Genomic DNA, 14,556 nt, shown 5'->3' with positions numbered 1-14,556 from the left:
GTTCTGGCCATGGACGATTCTTCTCTTATCTCTGAAGACAACCATGCCATGTCTGTGTTGTTATCCAACTAGTCCTGCCTTTGGAGGGATCGCAGGTGGGACAACTGCCTACGGGAGCTGAAGAAACATCAGCGTTGCTGCTGTCAGGCAGGCAGCAGCAGCCCTTGTTATTTATTAATCCAGCGTCTCTGCAGCATGAGTCACTGTGTTTTGTGAATGTGATGGGCACTGTTTCTGCCCTCGGGTCTACAGTGAGTGGGAAAAACGCCTCCATGAACAGGTAATTAAATATGCCGTGATGAGCCAAGAAAAAGGTGCAGCCAGAGGGGCATCTAACAGAGAGCTGGGAGGAAAAGGCTTCCTACAGAAAGGGACATAATAGCTAACGAAGAATGAGCTGGCCGCAGCTTCACTACCCTCCCGTGTGGCTAAAGACCTTTTATTATCTCTATTGTTTCTTTGGTCTTATGGGAATAAAAGCATCTGGAAACTTTTGAGGACCTTTTCAAACCTTAATAGTTTATGATCCCGTACGATTCATTCCTTCTATTCACACCCTCAGCAATGTCTGCTGTCATACCTTTTGTTCTATTATGTGGGTCCTCCAAAGAAAAATCTAAGAGCAGGCTTTCCTATGTGTTGTTCACTGATAATTCCCTGACATCTAGAATATTGCCTGTATGTGCATGCGTGCCAAGTCGCTTCAGTTGTGTCTGATTCTTTGTGGGCTATGGGCTGTAGCCTGCTAGGCTCCTCTGCCCATGGGATTCTCCAGGTAAGAATACTGGAGTGGGTTGCCATGCCCTCCTCCAGGGGATCTTCCCCACACAGGGATCGAACCCAAGTCTCTAAAGACTCTTGAGAGTCCCTTGGACTGCAAGGAGATCCAACAAGTCCATCCTAAAGGAAATCAGTCCTGAATATTCATTGGAAGGACTGATGCAGAAGCTGAAACTCTAATACTTTGGCCACCTGATGTGAAGAACTGACTCATTGGAAAAGACCCTTATGCTGAGAAAGATTGAAGGCGGCAACAGAGGATGAGATGGTTGGATGGCATCACCGACTCAATGGATATGAGTTTGAGTAAGCTCTGGAAGTTGGTGATGGACAGGGAGGCCTGGTGTGCTGCAGTCCATGGGGTCGCAAAGAGTCGTACACAACTGAGCGACTGAACTGAATGAACCAAGCACCACCTGGGAAGCCCATTGCTTGTGCATAGCTGCTCAATAAAATAGTATTGAATGATGGCAGAAAAATTTCCCAGGCAGCCTTTTGTGAGGGATTTACTGCTTATCCTGAGCAGGAATGTGGCTAGCAAAGGCACTTCCGGTGTCATCAGCCTAACCCTATCCAAGTGCTCCTCCTGCATTAATGATGAACCATCCTGCTGTAAGACACAAGCCTATCAAACTACAAAAAGTACCCGAGGGAAGGAAATGCAGAGCCTCCCTGAGAACTGCTGCTGCTGCTAAGTCGCTGCAGTCATGTCGGACTCTTAGCAACCCCATGGACTGCAGCCTACCAGGCTCCTCTGTCCATGGGATTTTCCAGGCACGAGTACTGGAGTGGGTTGCCATTGCCCTCCCTGAGAACTAGAGGCCAGAAAGTCCCCCGGACCACAGCAGCTCCCATACTTCCTCCCTCCTTCTTCCTCCCTAGTCCTTGCCTGTGTCTGCTTCCTGGGACGGCAGACCCTTTTCTGATTTTCTTTATACAAAGCTGCCCCTGAAGTTGCCCCTTCAGCCTTCCATTTTGGGTACAAATAGGTAATTAACCCAGATCCAAACTGCTGGAAGAAAATCTGCTTGGTATTCTTCCGGTCCCTCGTGTTCCCCGGTCTGGTCAGCAGTGGCCAGAGATGCAGGGACACTTTCCTCATCAGAATCAAAGGAAGGCTACAGGACTTCCCTGGTGGCCCAGTGGTTAAAGTGCCTTGTAATGCAGGGGACACGGGTTCGACCCCTGGTCAGGAGCTAGGATTCCACAGGCTGAAGAGCAACCAAGCCCATAGGCCACAACTACTAAGCCCGTGAGTCCCAGAGCCCTTGCTCTGCAACAAAAGAAACCGCTGCCATGGGAAGCCCGAGCGCGGCAACTAGAGAAAGCTTGTGCACGCCAAAGAGCCAGCGCAGTCAGAGATTGACTAACTAATTAATTTTATATATATATATATATATATATATATATATATATATATCTTTTTTAAAGAAATCAAAGGAAAAATAATGGATGGAAGGAAAGGAAATGATTAGTGGAAGAAATGATTGGCATCTCTACCGACAGGCATCATACACATTTCCTTCTAGAATGAAGTGCTGGAGAAGGTTAACCCCAGATCACTAGACCAGGAGATAACAGAAGGGGGAACCTGCCCATGGCTTTGTCCAAGCCCTTCACCAGAGGGTACACTCTCAGGACTCCCCCAGACAAAGTTCATCAGTTGCCCCCTTGACATCCCTGCTGCTTGTTGCCTCTTGGGCTTTGTTGAAAGGTTGGAGATGGGGGTGAGTCATCCGTTGCCCCCACAGCCCCATTGCTTGGGAGAGCAGAGGCGACTGAGGCGCTTTCAGACAGAAAAATATAATTTAAGGGCTTGGCATCTGGCTGGGAGCAAAGAGCTGTGTTGCCATGGCAATGCCTCGCTTCATTTAACAGCAGCATATCCCTGAATTTGGTCACATCCACACTCAGGCACATACAGCTCCCTGTCAGCAGCCCCCGCGATGCGCACACACATACCTCTGGCAGAAATCCCTCTGCAGAAGCGAAACCCATTCCTGAGCCTGCCTCCCCGTCATAGACACCCACGCCCATACCCTTTCCTGCAGTACCTCGGCCAATCGTGTGGGCTGCAAAAGCACCCCCAGACCGCACGGAGCCCTCCAGGGAATTTAGAGGGCCAGATGAGTGCAGAGACCCTGTGACAGGTCCACGCAAAAGCCTGCTGGGGTCCATATGCTTTCGGCCTTCCTAACACACATCTGTCTTCCTTTTAAATCTCCTTTATGCCATCTCCAACCCTTTGTAAATCTCTAACCCTTTAATGATGCCCAAGAGCATAGGAAAGAGAGGAATAGTGGCGTCTGGTGCGCAAATGCTTCTTTATTTTCTAAAGAGGAAAGGGGTTAGGCCAAAACCTTGCAGGTACTTATCCAGAGACCCCTAAGCGCCTGCTAAGCTTCTGTTTCTGCCCCTCCCTTAACTCAGGCAGCAGTGGACAGGATGGATCAGGGCAGGGAGACCTGGAAGCACAAGGATGTTCACAGCAATGCTATTTGAGGCAGGGAACAACCAGAAACAGACTAAACGTCCTTTCACAAGGAATAGGTAAATACATTTAGAGAAAGAGCGAGGAAAGAAACTATAGCTATTTCACCAGATTCCCAGTGATAAGAAATAAAATGTCATCAGACTTGGAAATAGCTGCAAATGTGAAAGAGATGTGCATATTATCACTGAGCTATCAAAGTGGATGACGGGGATTGTCTGTTCTCTTCTGGATCTCTGCCACTGCTTGCTGATCATTAAGTAATTTTCAGAACCACATTTCCACCCATAAAACGTAATGATTCTCCTTGATGAGGTCTTGTGAAAAGAAAAAAAATGAGTGATGATTTCACACTTACACAATATTCCTGCAAAGACGGTTTGGTCCACTGGCATTGACAGTTTAATAAACCAGTGCCCACAAAGGCAAAGAAAAAGAGGGTGAACTAAAGAGAAAATAGAACACCTCTGTTTTAACATGGCAAGTCTGAAGCATCACGATTCCCAACATGTCTTGTTATGTGCAGAGCATGGTGCAAAGCATCAAGTTCCCGGGACACAACAGGGAGAAGCAGAAAAAGAACTGAGACTATTAGAAAGATGCCAGCGATGAGATGTTACCTGGGGTGCCAAACCCACAGGGAAGAAAGAGGTCCCGGGCCACACGCCTGGGATAGGACCACAGACAGGTGGAAGGGAAGGCTGTGGGGAAGGGAACGTCTTCCTCACTCCTGACATTTCCTTCCAGAGAAGGAAGCTTAACTAGTGGAACTTCTGGAACTCTCTCTGCCCCACTGCTCCAGTGACTTGCTGTTAACTTTGGAAAGAGTGCCTGGGCACCCTTGACTCAGCCCACATCTTGTTTCTCTTGGGTAACTGTTCTCCCCACCTTCTTGCTTTTACTCTTTTTTTTTTTTTTAAGGAGTAGGCATTTTACTTATGTATTTCAGAAAAAATAAAGACTTTTATTACATGAACTGAGGTAGGAGGGAAGAGGGTTTATTTTTGCTTATTTATGTATTCTGGTTTTTTTGGTTTTTTTGAGACTTGTAGGATCTCGGTTCCCCAACCAGGGATTGAACCTGTGGCCCCTGCATTGGGAGTGCCAAGTCTTAACCACTGGACATCCAGGGGCGTCCTTGCTTTTACCCTTAAAGGGCAGGAGGTCTGTCTCCAGTCAGTGTTGGGACTGAGTGGACAGGTCTGCTTAAATTCTGGGGCTCGGTATTAGCAAACTCCGTTGGCTAAAGAATGGTCTCTGACCGCCAATAAAGGTACTATTTCACCTTCCATACTTACTTTTGTTTTATGCCTTGACTTATGCAAAACTCAGGTGGAAATAAGAATGCTAACATTTGGGAGCCACTTGAAGCCTGTCGTGGTTATCCGCTGTGGCATAACAAACTCCCCACAGACTTTGAAACTTAAAATGACAAGTGTGTTATGTTTCCCAGGGGCGGCTTAGTGGAATGGTCATGAGGCTGCAGGTCAGGCTGCTGTGGTCTGAAGCTTGTTCAGAGCCAGAGCATCAGCTTCCAGTGTGGCTGCTGGTCAGAGGCCTCAGCTCCTCCCTCTGCGGCCTCTCTGCAGGGCTGCCTGCGGGGCCCCTGACATACAGGAGGGCTCCTCCAGGGCAGTGATCTAACTGACAAAGGGGAAGACGGCACCGGGCCTTTATAACCTAGCTTCCAAAGTCAAACGCCGTCACTTTTCTCTGTATTCTTTAGAAGGGAGTCCAGCCCAGAAGGGGAATTCAGCTCCATCTCTCCAGAGTAGTGTCAAAGAACTCAGGGATCGTTCTTAAAACCACAGAGTCCTCAACAGAGGAAAAGTGACTCTGCTGTCTCACGTAAGAAGCCAGACAAGAGCTGGAGACGTCATTCGTTCAAGCAGCTTTTTGTTTTTGGCTGAGCCTGCCTGGTGGCAGGTGGGATCCTTGTTCCCTAACCAGGGGTCAAACCTGTGTCCCTGGCACTAGAAGTGCAGAGTCTTCACCGCTGGACCGCCAGGGAATTCCCCAATCAAACAGCTTTTATCGCCCACTAGCTCGTGGGCTTCGAGCTGGATATCACATGGAAAGAGGAATAACACAAGACCCTTCGCTGAGTATCTGGGTGAAACCGGACACTTTGACTCCCTCCTTTGACCATGTCCCTCCCCTCAAGGCGACTCGTCCACAGGCCCTGCAGAGGGGCCTAGCCAGAGTACTGGACCGCCTTCTAGACTGTGCTCTGAGCACCCAAGGCCCCCAAATGCTCTTCCCAAATGGCCCAAGCCTCCTCCCTGTGCCTTGCAGTTCTCATCCTCAGGGTCATTTTCCCACCCATGGCTGCACCCCTGGCCCACGGGCTACTTGCTGGGGTGTGTACGAAGCTTGGTCATGCAGACTGGGGTGTGCTTTACGCATGGTGTGGAGGTGAGGAAGGGACAAGAAGAGAAGGAGGATGGGCCGGGGGCTGGGGGCCGCGGCCGACGAGAGGCCCGTTGTTAGATGCACGCAGGTCAAGGTGCCCACAGCACACCAGGGGCGTTCCTTTCCTTCCTAGCTTGCCAGTGCCCTTGTCTATCATCTAGCATGCCTGTCTCAGCCGAGGGCAGATGTGGGTAGAGGTTTCGCTCCCTCGGAGGCACCCCTTTGCAGCCAGGGACCAGCAGATAGTGTCAACAAGCAGCAGTGAGGTGGCACTTCTGAGCCCAGGTCTCCCTCTAGTGACCAGTCTAGGGACAACAGCGAGAGGCTCCTGGCCGCTCTTCTGAATGGACGCGCCTTCCAGAACCTGCTTTCCAAAAATGCTATCTGATCCTGAGGTGCTTGGCTTAGACACCTCAAAAACAAGGCACAATTTCTCAAGCTCCACGGCCCCCATATCGGTCTTCAAGGGAAAAGCAATGCCCACGCCTCTGTCCGGTGGACAAGGTCCTTCCCAAGGTCGGCTGCCCCCCGCCGCCCCCCGCTGGTGCGCACCCCTGCGCTTCGGTCAGGCCAGAGGGCTCTCTCTTCCCCACTCACCAAGTGCTTTCAAGCCTCTCTTCTTTTGCTGGCAGCAAACGGCCCACCTCAACTCATCAGACTCTTCCTCCCCCAAAAGACTCACTTAGCTTCTCTGTGGCTCCCCTGGGGGAGAATTCTCGACCTCTCAGAGGGTCTCTTTGAGTGCTTTTCTACAGAACAGCGGCTAACGCGAACAGAGGCGTAATGCCAGTCCCAGCACTGAGGCCTCTAGTGACATTATGTCATTGAATCCTCACTAGAACCCCAAAGCCAGGAGCTACGAGCATCCCCATTTTACAGACCAGGAAACTGACAGGCACAGGGTTAATCATATGCCCGTGGACACACGAACAGCACGTGAAGGACACACCAACAGCCACCATGCTTTCTTGAGCTCCAAGCCGCCACCTCTGAACGTGGCTTGTACATGGGACTTGAGGGCCCCTGTGACTCCTGCCTGGAAAGGCCTCAACCTAGTTTCTGAACCAATGGCAGACAGGAAGGGTTGGCTTTGCCTCCCATGCTTTTTCTCAGGTCCTCTAGTTCTCTGAATCTTGATTCTGACTGAATCTCCCATCTTGTTCCGGACTCAGAGCCGGTCACACATTGTTAATAAGGAAGGGCACACCCATGGGCATAGTTTGCAGTCTAAAGATTAACTAAGAATAAGAAACAGGGTGTAACTTTGAAATGGTTGCCAAAACAACTGATTCTTAATTCCCATTTCTAAATTAATAAACCCAAGTCAGCTAGGACCATCAGGGTTTGTGCTGACCCAGCCAGCTGCTGCCACAGGAAGGCTGTCCACAGTCCCCACTGTCCCCTGTCCCCTGGCAGGACAAGCCTGTGTCTCCTCCCCCTCACCCCTTCTTCCTCCCAACGGCATTCTCTGCTCTCTGTCCTCTAATTTAGCCAACAAGCACTAAAGAAACACTGTTTTGTCCACCCGAAGTACTCAAGTTACTAGGTTGCTACCATGTCTTCCTTTTTTTCCTTCAAAATGAAAATACAGGATTTTGTTTAAAAATTCTTCCTGATTATGAAAGTAATACAGTCTGGTGAAAAATACAAGCACACACATGTTTACGGTAGAAAGTGAAAGTTGTCAGCCATTCCACCAGAACAAGATAATCACTGTTTTCAGTTTAGTTTCTAGCATTCCAGATGTGTGTGTGTGATTCCATATTAATCTGAGTTGTAAATTAAGACTTTCCTCATGGCAATTTCATTCCAGCAGTCCTGGGTTGAAGTGATACTGCTGCTATAAGATCCAGGTCAAGAACCATCCAGATTCACCCAAACAGAATTTTCCAGCTTCCATCAGGAAGGGTTAAGAAGAGGGAACCTTTGGTTCCAGAAGTCCTGAGGTCCTTATACCAATTAATCATAAAAGGTCTGTGTATAAAGTGACCCTCACTAAAGCCATAGATAGGGAGGCTTTCTTATACGATTTCTTCAGAGCCACGCTCGTACTTACTCATATCACCAAGACTAAGGGAGCCCACTGATGCGGTATTTCCCTTCACAGTAATGAAACTCTGCTCTCCGGGATACTTTGCTCTCTTTTCTTTAGAACTCAGCCTAGGATGGTACAGCTTTCATACCCAGTTCCCGTCCAGAGGAGCTCACAGGCTGTGGGAACAGTCCTCCCCTTCCAGGGCAGGAGGCAAATTTCTCCATAAACAGAAAAACCACAGACTGTGAAGCAGGACTCACGCTCCAGTGGCTGACTCACGTCACCGAAGCCCAAGAGACTGAAGCACAAGACCAGAAAAGCAGTTTAATCATTTTCTAGTAAGAGGTAGACCCTGTAAACGGATTGATAGGCTACTTGCGTTTGCTGACCAGCAGTTTCTCTCCCTGTGAGCTTATGATTACAAATGAAAACAAAAATAGAAAAATGGTCACGATAGATAACAGTTCCATTTACTCTGTTGAGTGCCTACTGCGTGCTAGGTACTGTGCTGAGCATTTTATCTTCATCTTCTTAAATTAGTCTCTCTACAACACTATACAGCATCACCCACTCAACAGACATGAGTTTGAACAAGCTCCGGGAGTTGGTGATGGACAGGGAGGTCTGGCGTGCTGCCGTCCATGGGGTCGCAAAGAGCCGGACACGACTGAGCGACTGAACTGACTGAACAACACTGTACAGTGGGTACTATTTTTATCCCCACTTTGCAAGGGGGTTCAGAAATGTTTATAGCAAATAAGTAGTGGATCCACAGTTCAAACGCAGTTCTTCATGCTCCTGAGGCCCAAGCTCTGAATTTCCCACCCACCTGGCCTCTCCTTCCCTTCTGGGAAACCAGATTGCAATCCGGACTCAGAACAAGAGGGCGTTGTGTGGACACTAGAACACAACTCAAATGTAATGGGCCCTTCGGAGCCGATCTCAACACAGTGATGTACAGGGTCTGCATCCCACATACAGAGCGTCCACTGCGGTAGCCATTGTCCATGGAGGACTTGAGCATCCTTGGATTTAGGTACGCACAAGGGTCCTGGAACCGAAGAACCACTGTACAAAGAAAGCACAGATCTGACTCCAAAATCACCAAAGCAGAAGGTCCATTTTCCTGAAAAGAAAAAAGAAAGTGAAGTCGTTCAGTCGTGTCTGACTCTTTGCGGCCCCATAGACTACACCTGGAAAATCCCATGGACGGAGGAGCCTGGAAGGCTGCAGTCCATGGGGTCGCTGAGGGTTGGACACGACTGAGTGACTTCACTTTCACTTTTCACTTTCCTGCATTGGAGAAGGCAATGGCAACCCACTCCAGTGTTCTTGCCTGGAGAATCCCAGGGACGGGGGAGCCTCGTGGGCTGCCATCTATGGGGTCGCACAGAGTCGAACACGACTGAAGCGACTTAGTAGTAGTAGTAGTAGACTACAGCCTTGCAGGCTCCTCCGTCAATGGGATTTTCCAGGCAAGAGTACTAGAGTGGGTTGCTATTTCCTTCTCCAGGGAATCCAGGGTTTGAACCAGGGTCTCCCACATTGTAGGCAGACACTTTACCATCTGAGCCACCAGAGGTTTTATGAAAAGAAGAGCGAAGAGTTTACACATCATAAAACTTTCTAAATATTCCGTCTCAACATCTCTGTCTTTTTCCCATGTGTCTCTCCCTCTAGGGCTTCCCAGGTGGCTCAGTGGTGTAGAAACTCCCTGCCAAAGCAGGAGAGGCGGGTTTGAACCCTGGGTCGGGAAGATCCCCTGGAGGAGGGTATGGCAACTGAGCGGGCTCTCCCTCAACTCACTCCAGTATTCTTGCCTGGAGAATCCCATGGAGAAAGGAGCCTGGAAGGCTACAGTCCATGGGGTCGCAATGAGTCGGACACAACTGAGCGAATGAGCGGGCTCTCCCTCCAGGAAAGGTCCACATCCCTTTCCTCCTCCCGCTCTGCTCCATTCCTCATTCCGTCTTCTGGGACTCCTCCTTGACTTCCCTCCAGATTTCTCCTCCCTCCTTCAAATCTCTATCCTGGTTTCGTGTCTCAGAGATGACAGATTGATAGCTCCAAGCAGGGCCTCCAAAAGTGTTTTGATTGACTCACACAGTTGTTCAAAAGTTTGAATTAGTGGGATTTAAAATTAGCAGGTTTCACACGTAAATTTAATTTGCAACTTTGAAAGAAAAGGTTTGCTTTTTCCTTCCCTGTGGAGAAACCACTGGTTGGAGCTGAGCAGCACCTGTTTTTTCTAGAAGCTCAGATTCTTCCCTTTATCAGTCGCCTTCCTTCCCCACAGCCTGCTGACAATAAGTTTGAAGTTCAAGTGCTCTTTGTCATCATTTTCATCAACTAAGTTATCGCCTGACCTTTTTGGGTATTTGATTTTCAAATCCCATCTATTTCTTTTTTTGGATACCACAGCCTGGTAACTAGCACAGCTAGACTTTACAGCAGTCCTTGGGATGGCTTTTCCTGGCATGTCTATGAATACTTTTGAACACCTTGTAAGCGGGACACTGACTGAAGTTCTCGTGTGTGTGTTTGTGTGTGTGTGCGTGTGTGTGTGTGTGCTCACTCGCTCAGTTGTGTCCAACTCATTGCGACCCCATGGACTGTAGCCCACCACGTTCCTCTCTCCATGGAATTTTCCAGGAAAGAATACTGGAACCGGTTGCCATTTCCTATTCCCGGGGATCTTCCCAAGCCAGGGATTGAACCCATGTCTCGTGTGCCTCCTACATTGGCAGGTGGATTCTTTACCACTGGGAAGCCCCTCCAAAGACACTATCCACAGATGAAAAGGCAACCCATAGAATGGGAGAAAATATTCGCAAATTCCTGATAAGGGATTAATGCCCAATATCCAGAGAGCTCCTACATATTCAACAGCAATGTTCAACAACGAAGAAGCAACTAACCTGATGATAAATGGGCATGGCTGCTCATGGGAAATCATCCAGCATATACACCCAAGGAGAACATGCCCTCTGCACTCAATTGAATGCAGAGCAAAGGTCAGGCATATCTCCTAGAGACTTGCTCTTATCACAGGGTAAAAGTCAGTTGGGCAATAAAAAGTGAATGCGTAACGTACCAGATGGTGATAACATAATATAAAGAGTTTAATATTTGTTCTAAGATGGGTGCTTCTAATCTGACTTTTATACTTATGATAAGAATAAACTTAGTGCCTAGTGATTCATCTTTGAAATAAACTTTCTCATTTTTACCTCAAGCTTGGGGATTCATTTGATTATAATCCTTGAAGTTGTCAGTTGAACTTTTACTGTTTCTAATGAATCCAGCTTCTATAGTGTCTTGTGATGGTAGACTGTATTGTTGTCTAAGAGTATTCACTGTTTCTCCCTTGGATAAGATTGTATTTTCCTTGCCTTGTTGACATCAGGCTTGCCCTTGTGGTTTGGGGCAATAAAATTTGAGTGGAAGTGATCTGTATCACCTCTATAGCTAGCAGTTGCTTATCATTGTCCTTTCTTCTCTGGACCACAATGAGGAAAGCCAGGCTCTGGGGTGAAGGTAACATGGAACAGAGCCTACTCCCTGCTGGATAGAGCCTGAATGAGAAATATACCTTTGTCACATGCCATTGAGATGTCAGGATTGTTTGTTACGGTAGCATAATCTAACCTATCCTGACCAAGACATGGGCAAACGAAGCAAAACTACTAACTCTGATAACACAATAGGTTGCAAAGTTGTCTATTTTTTTCCTATGTATCAAAATGATTTATATTTTCTCATTGATTGAGAAGTAAATACCATAAGTTTAAACTCATAAAGTAATTACATACTCATCAGATGCTCCACATAATGATACATAAAATTACAGCTATATATACCAGATACACACAAATCACCCTCCCAGGACAAAGCTTAGATAGGAAACTGTCAACGTTTGCTTTTTTGTAACTCCCCTTTTAAGCACCCATTGCAGAACAAACCCCTTTCCAACAGACATATTTTTTCTTGAGAGAGGCCGATGGCTTTACTCAGCCTATTGTGTCAGGTTCTGCTAACTTAGAAGGCATTCTGCCTCTTGAGGTGGCTGTGTATGTCTCAATTCAAATCCATTATGAGTGAAATATTTTCAAAGTATTGCTGTAATACAGGTACCTGGAAAAAAAAAATGCTAGAGTAGCAAACAATAAGTAAATTCTCCCTCCCGCCCTAGTCCCCAGTACCACTCTACAGAAGTAATCCTGTTAGGAGTGTCTTATCAGGGCCAGCTTCCAGGGTATACTATCCCCGTAGTCACCCAGACCTCCATGCTCAGTATTCTGAACTTGGTCTAATGCTCTGCCATTACCATCTGAAATTCTTAATCAGTTTTGAGCAAGGGCCTAGCATTTTCATTTTGCACTGGGCTCCCAAATCATATTGCTGGTCCTGCTTATGTATATCCTTCAGAAACATTTCCATGCATGTACAAGCATATGTTTGCTTTTTTTTTTTTTTTTTTTGAACACAGTAGCTCATCAAGTCCTTTTCTTCTTCCTGGGCCTGCAGAAAGACCTCATTTCTCAGCCTAACTTGCAGTTAAGTTGGAACTCTATGACTGAGCTCTGGCCAGTGGAAGGTAGGCAGAAGTGAGGAACACCACCTCAAGAAGGATCCCCTAAAGGGACGTACCCACTCTTCTGCAGTCCTTCTCTCATGCGGATGGCTCTTGATGTTTGCACGGGAATGAAGGACTCTAAAAGCATACCATCATGTGAGAGGAGGATCCCATCATGAGTCATTCCTGCAGGGCGAGCCACTTGGGAGAACCTCTAACCCACATGAGACTGCTATTCTATCAGGCTGTGGCCTCTTTGGGGTGGTTTATTACAGCAGTTGTAGTGTTAATTACTGTAAGACATACACAAATAAGGTCATACTCTCTGTGTGTGTACATATTATGTGTGCGTGCATGCTAAGTCACTTCAGTTGTGTCTGACTCTTTGGGACCCTGCGGACTATAGCCCGCCAGACTCACCTATCCATGGGAATCTCCAGGCAAGAATACTGGAATGGTTTCGTATGCCCTCCTTCAGGAAATCTTCCTGACCCAGATATCCAAGCCATGTCTCTTATGCCTTCTGCATTGGCAGGTGGGTTCTTCACCATTAGTGGCACCTGGAAGCCCAAATATGACACACACACACACACACACACATATATATAATGTATGTATATAAATGTTTATATAACTATCATATATGTCTTTAATATATACATATTATATATATATATGTAAATGTCTTTGGCACCTTTGGCTTCCCTGGTAGCTCAGCTGGTAAAGAATCCACCTGCAATGAAGGAGACCCTGGTTCCAATCCTGGGTCAGGAAGATCCCCTGGAGAAAGGATAGGCTACCCACTCCAATATTCTTGGGCTTCCCTGATGGCTTAGATGATAAAGAATCTGCATGAAATGCGGGAGACCTGGGTTTGATCCCTGGGTTGGGAAGACCCCTGCAGTAGGGCATGGCAACTCACTCCAGTATTCTTGCCTGGAGAATCCCCATGGACAAAGGAGCCTGGCAGGCTACAGTCCATGGGATCGCAAAGAGCTGGACATGACTGAGTGAAGTGTTTTCATCATATATATGTTGAATTTATACTTTAATTCATTGTTAGTTCTTGGTAGGCGATTCACCAAAGCTCTGAATAATGACAACCTAAGCGATGTGTGTCAAGTGCAGAGCAGGAGAATTTCCACGAAACTCTTTGTTCTGGATCTATTTACCTCTTCTCCTTGCTCCATGTCAAAGCAGAACTAACTCCTGTAGACTGCAGCTCTTGAGCCAGCTAGCTTCCTGTTGGGCCTGGCCAACGGAAGACAAGAAATAAGGAAGTGGGAGAAAGGGAAAGGCCAGAGTATTTTCTACTTTTCTCATTGCCTTGATGCATCTTTAGCAGCTGCTGCGTGCTTTTGGTGCCTCTAGCTCTTACTGGACAGGCCCTCCAGAGTTCTGACTAAAACTAATTGATCCAGGCCGGGAGCTCCATAGCACCGTCTCCCTTCTTCATTATCGACTGAATGGCTGTGTCCCCGCCCCTGCCCACTGCCAAATCCATATGTTGAAGCCCTAGACCTCACTGTAGCTGTACTTGGAGATACGTCCTTTACAAGGTGATTACGGTTAAACATGGGCACCAGGGGCCTGGTCCTTCTAAGGAGACACACCAGAGAGCTCTCTCTCTCTCTCTTTTCCTCCCCCCTTTCTCTGTCCCCTCACGACCTCAGAATGAGCCCTACCTTGTTGGCACCTTGATCTTGGACTTCCTAGCCTCTAGAACTCAGAGAAATAAAGTTCTGTTGTGTGAACCACCCAGTCCACGGTCTTTTATTAGAGCATCTTGAACAGATGAAGACCCTCTTCCAACAGAGGAGCACTGGTAGCTGCCTGGCATTGCTCATTTCTGAGCTGTCTCACTGTTCTCCTTCAGGCTTCTCAGCTTTTCTATTGCCAGTTGTCTGCATTGAACTCCCTTTGTCTCAAGGACTCACCATGGTTTCCTTTCTCCTGGCCAGACCCTGAATGACTCACTCCCATCCTGCTCAAAGACGTTGCATGGACCCAGACATATTCAGCTCCCTTCACTGACAACACAGTGTGCTGCTTAAGAAAGATATTATGGGGCTTCCCTGGTGGCTCAGTGGTAAAGAACCTGCCTGCCAATGCAGGAGATGCACCTGGGTGGGGAAGACCCCACAGAGCAACTGGGCTTGTGCACCTGAGTTGCTTGAGCAACTGAGCCCAGGAGCCACAACTACAAGGCGTGTGTGCTTCATAAAATCCTTGAAACCCTGGAGCCCGTGCGCCACGAGAGAG

Source organism: Ovis canadensis, chromosome 7, assembly GCF_042477335.2.
Source record: "Ovis canadensis isolate MfBH-ARS-UI-01 breed Bighorn chromosome 7, ARS-UI_OviCan_v2, whole genome shotgun sequence".
NCBI lineage: Eukaryota > Metazoa > Chordata > Mammalia > Artiodactyla > Bovidae > Ovis > Ovis canadensis.
Note: the sequence above shows the minus strand (reverse complement) of the source record.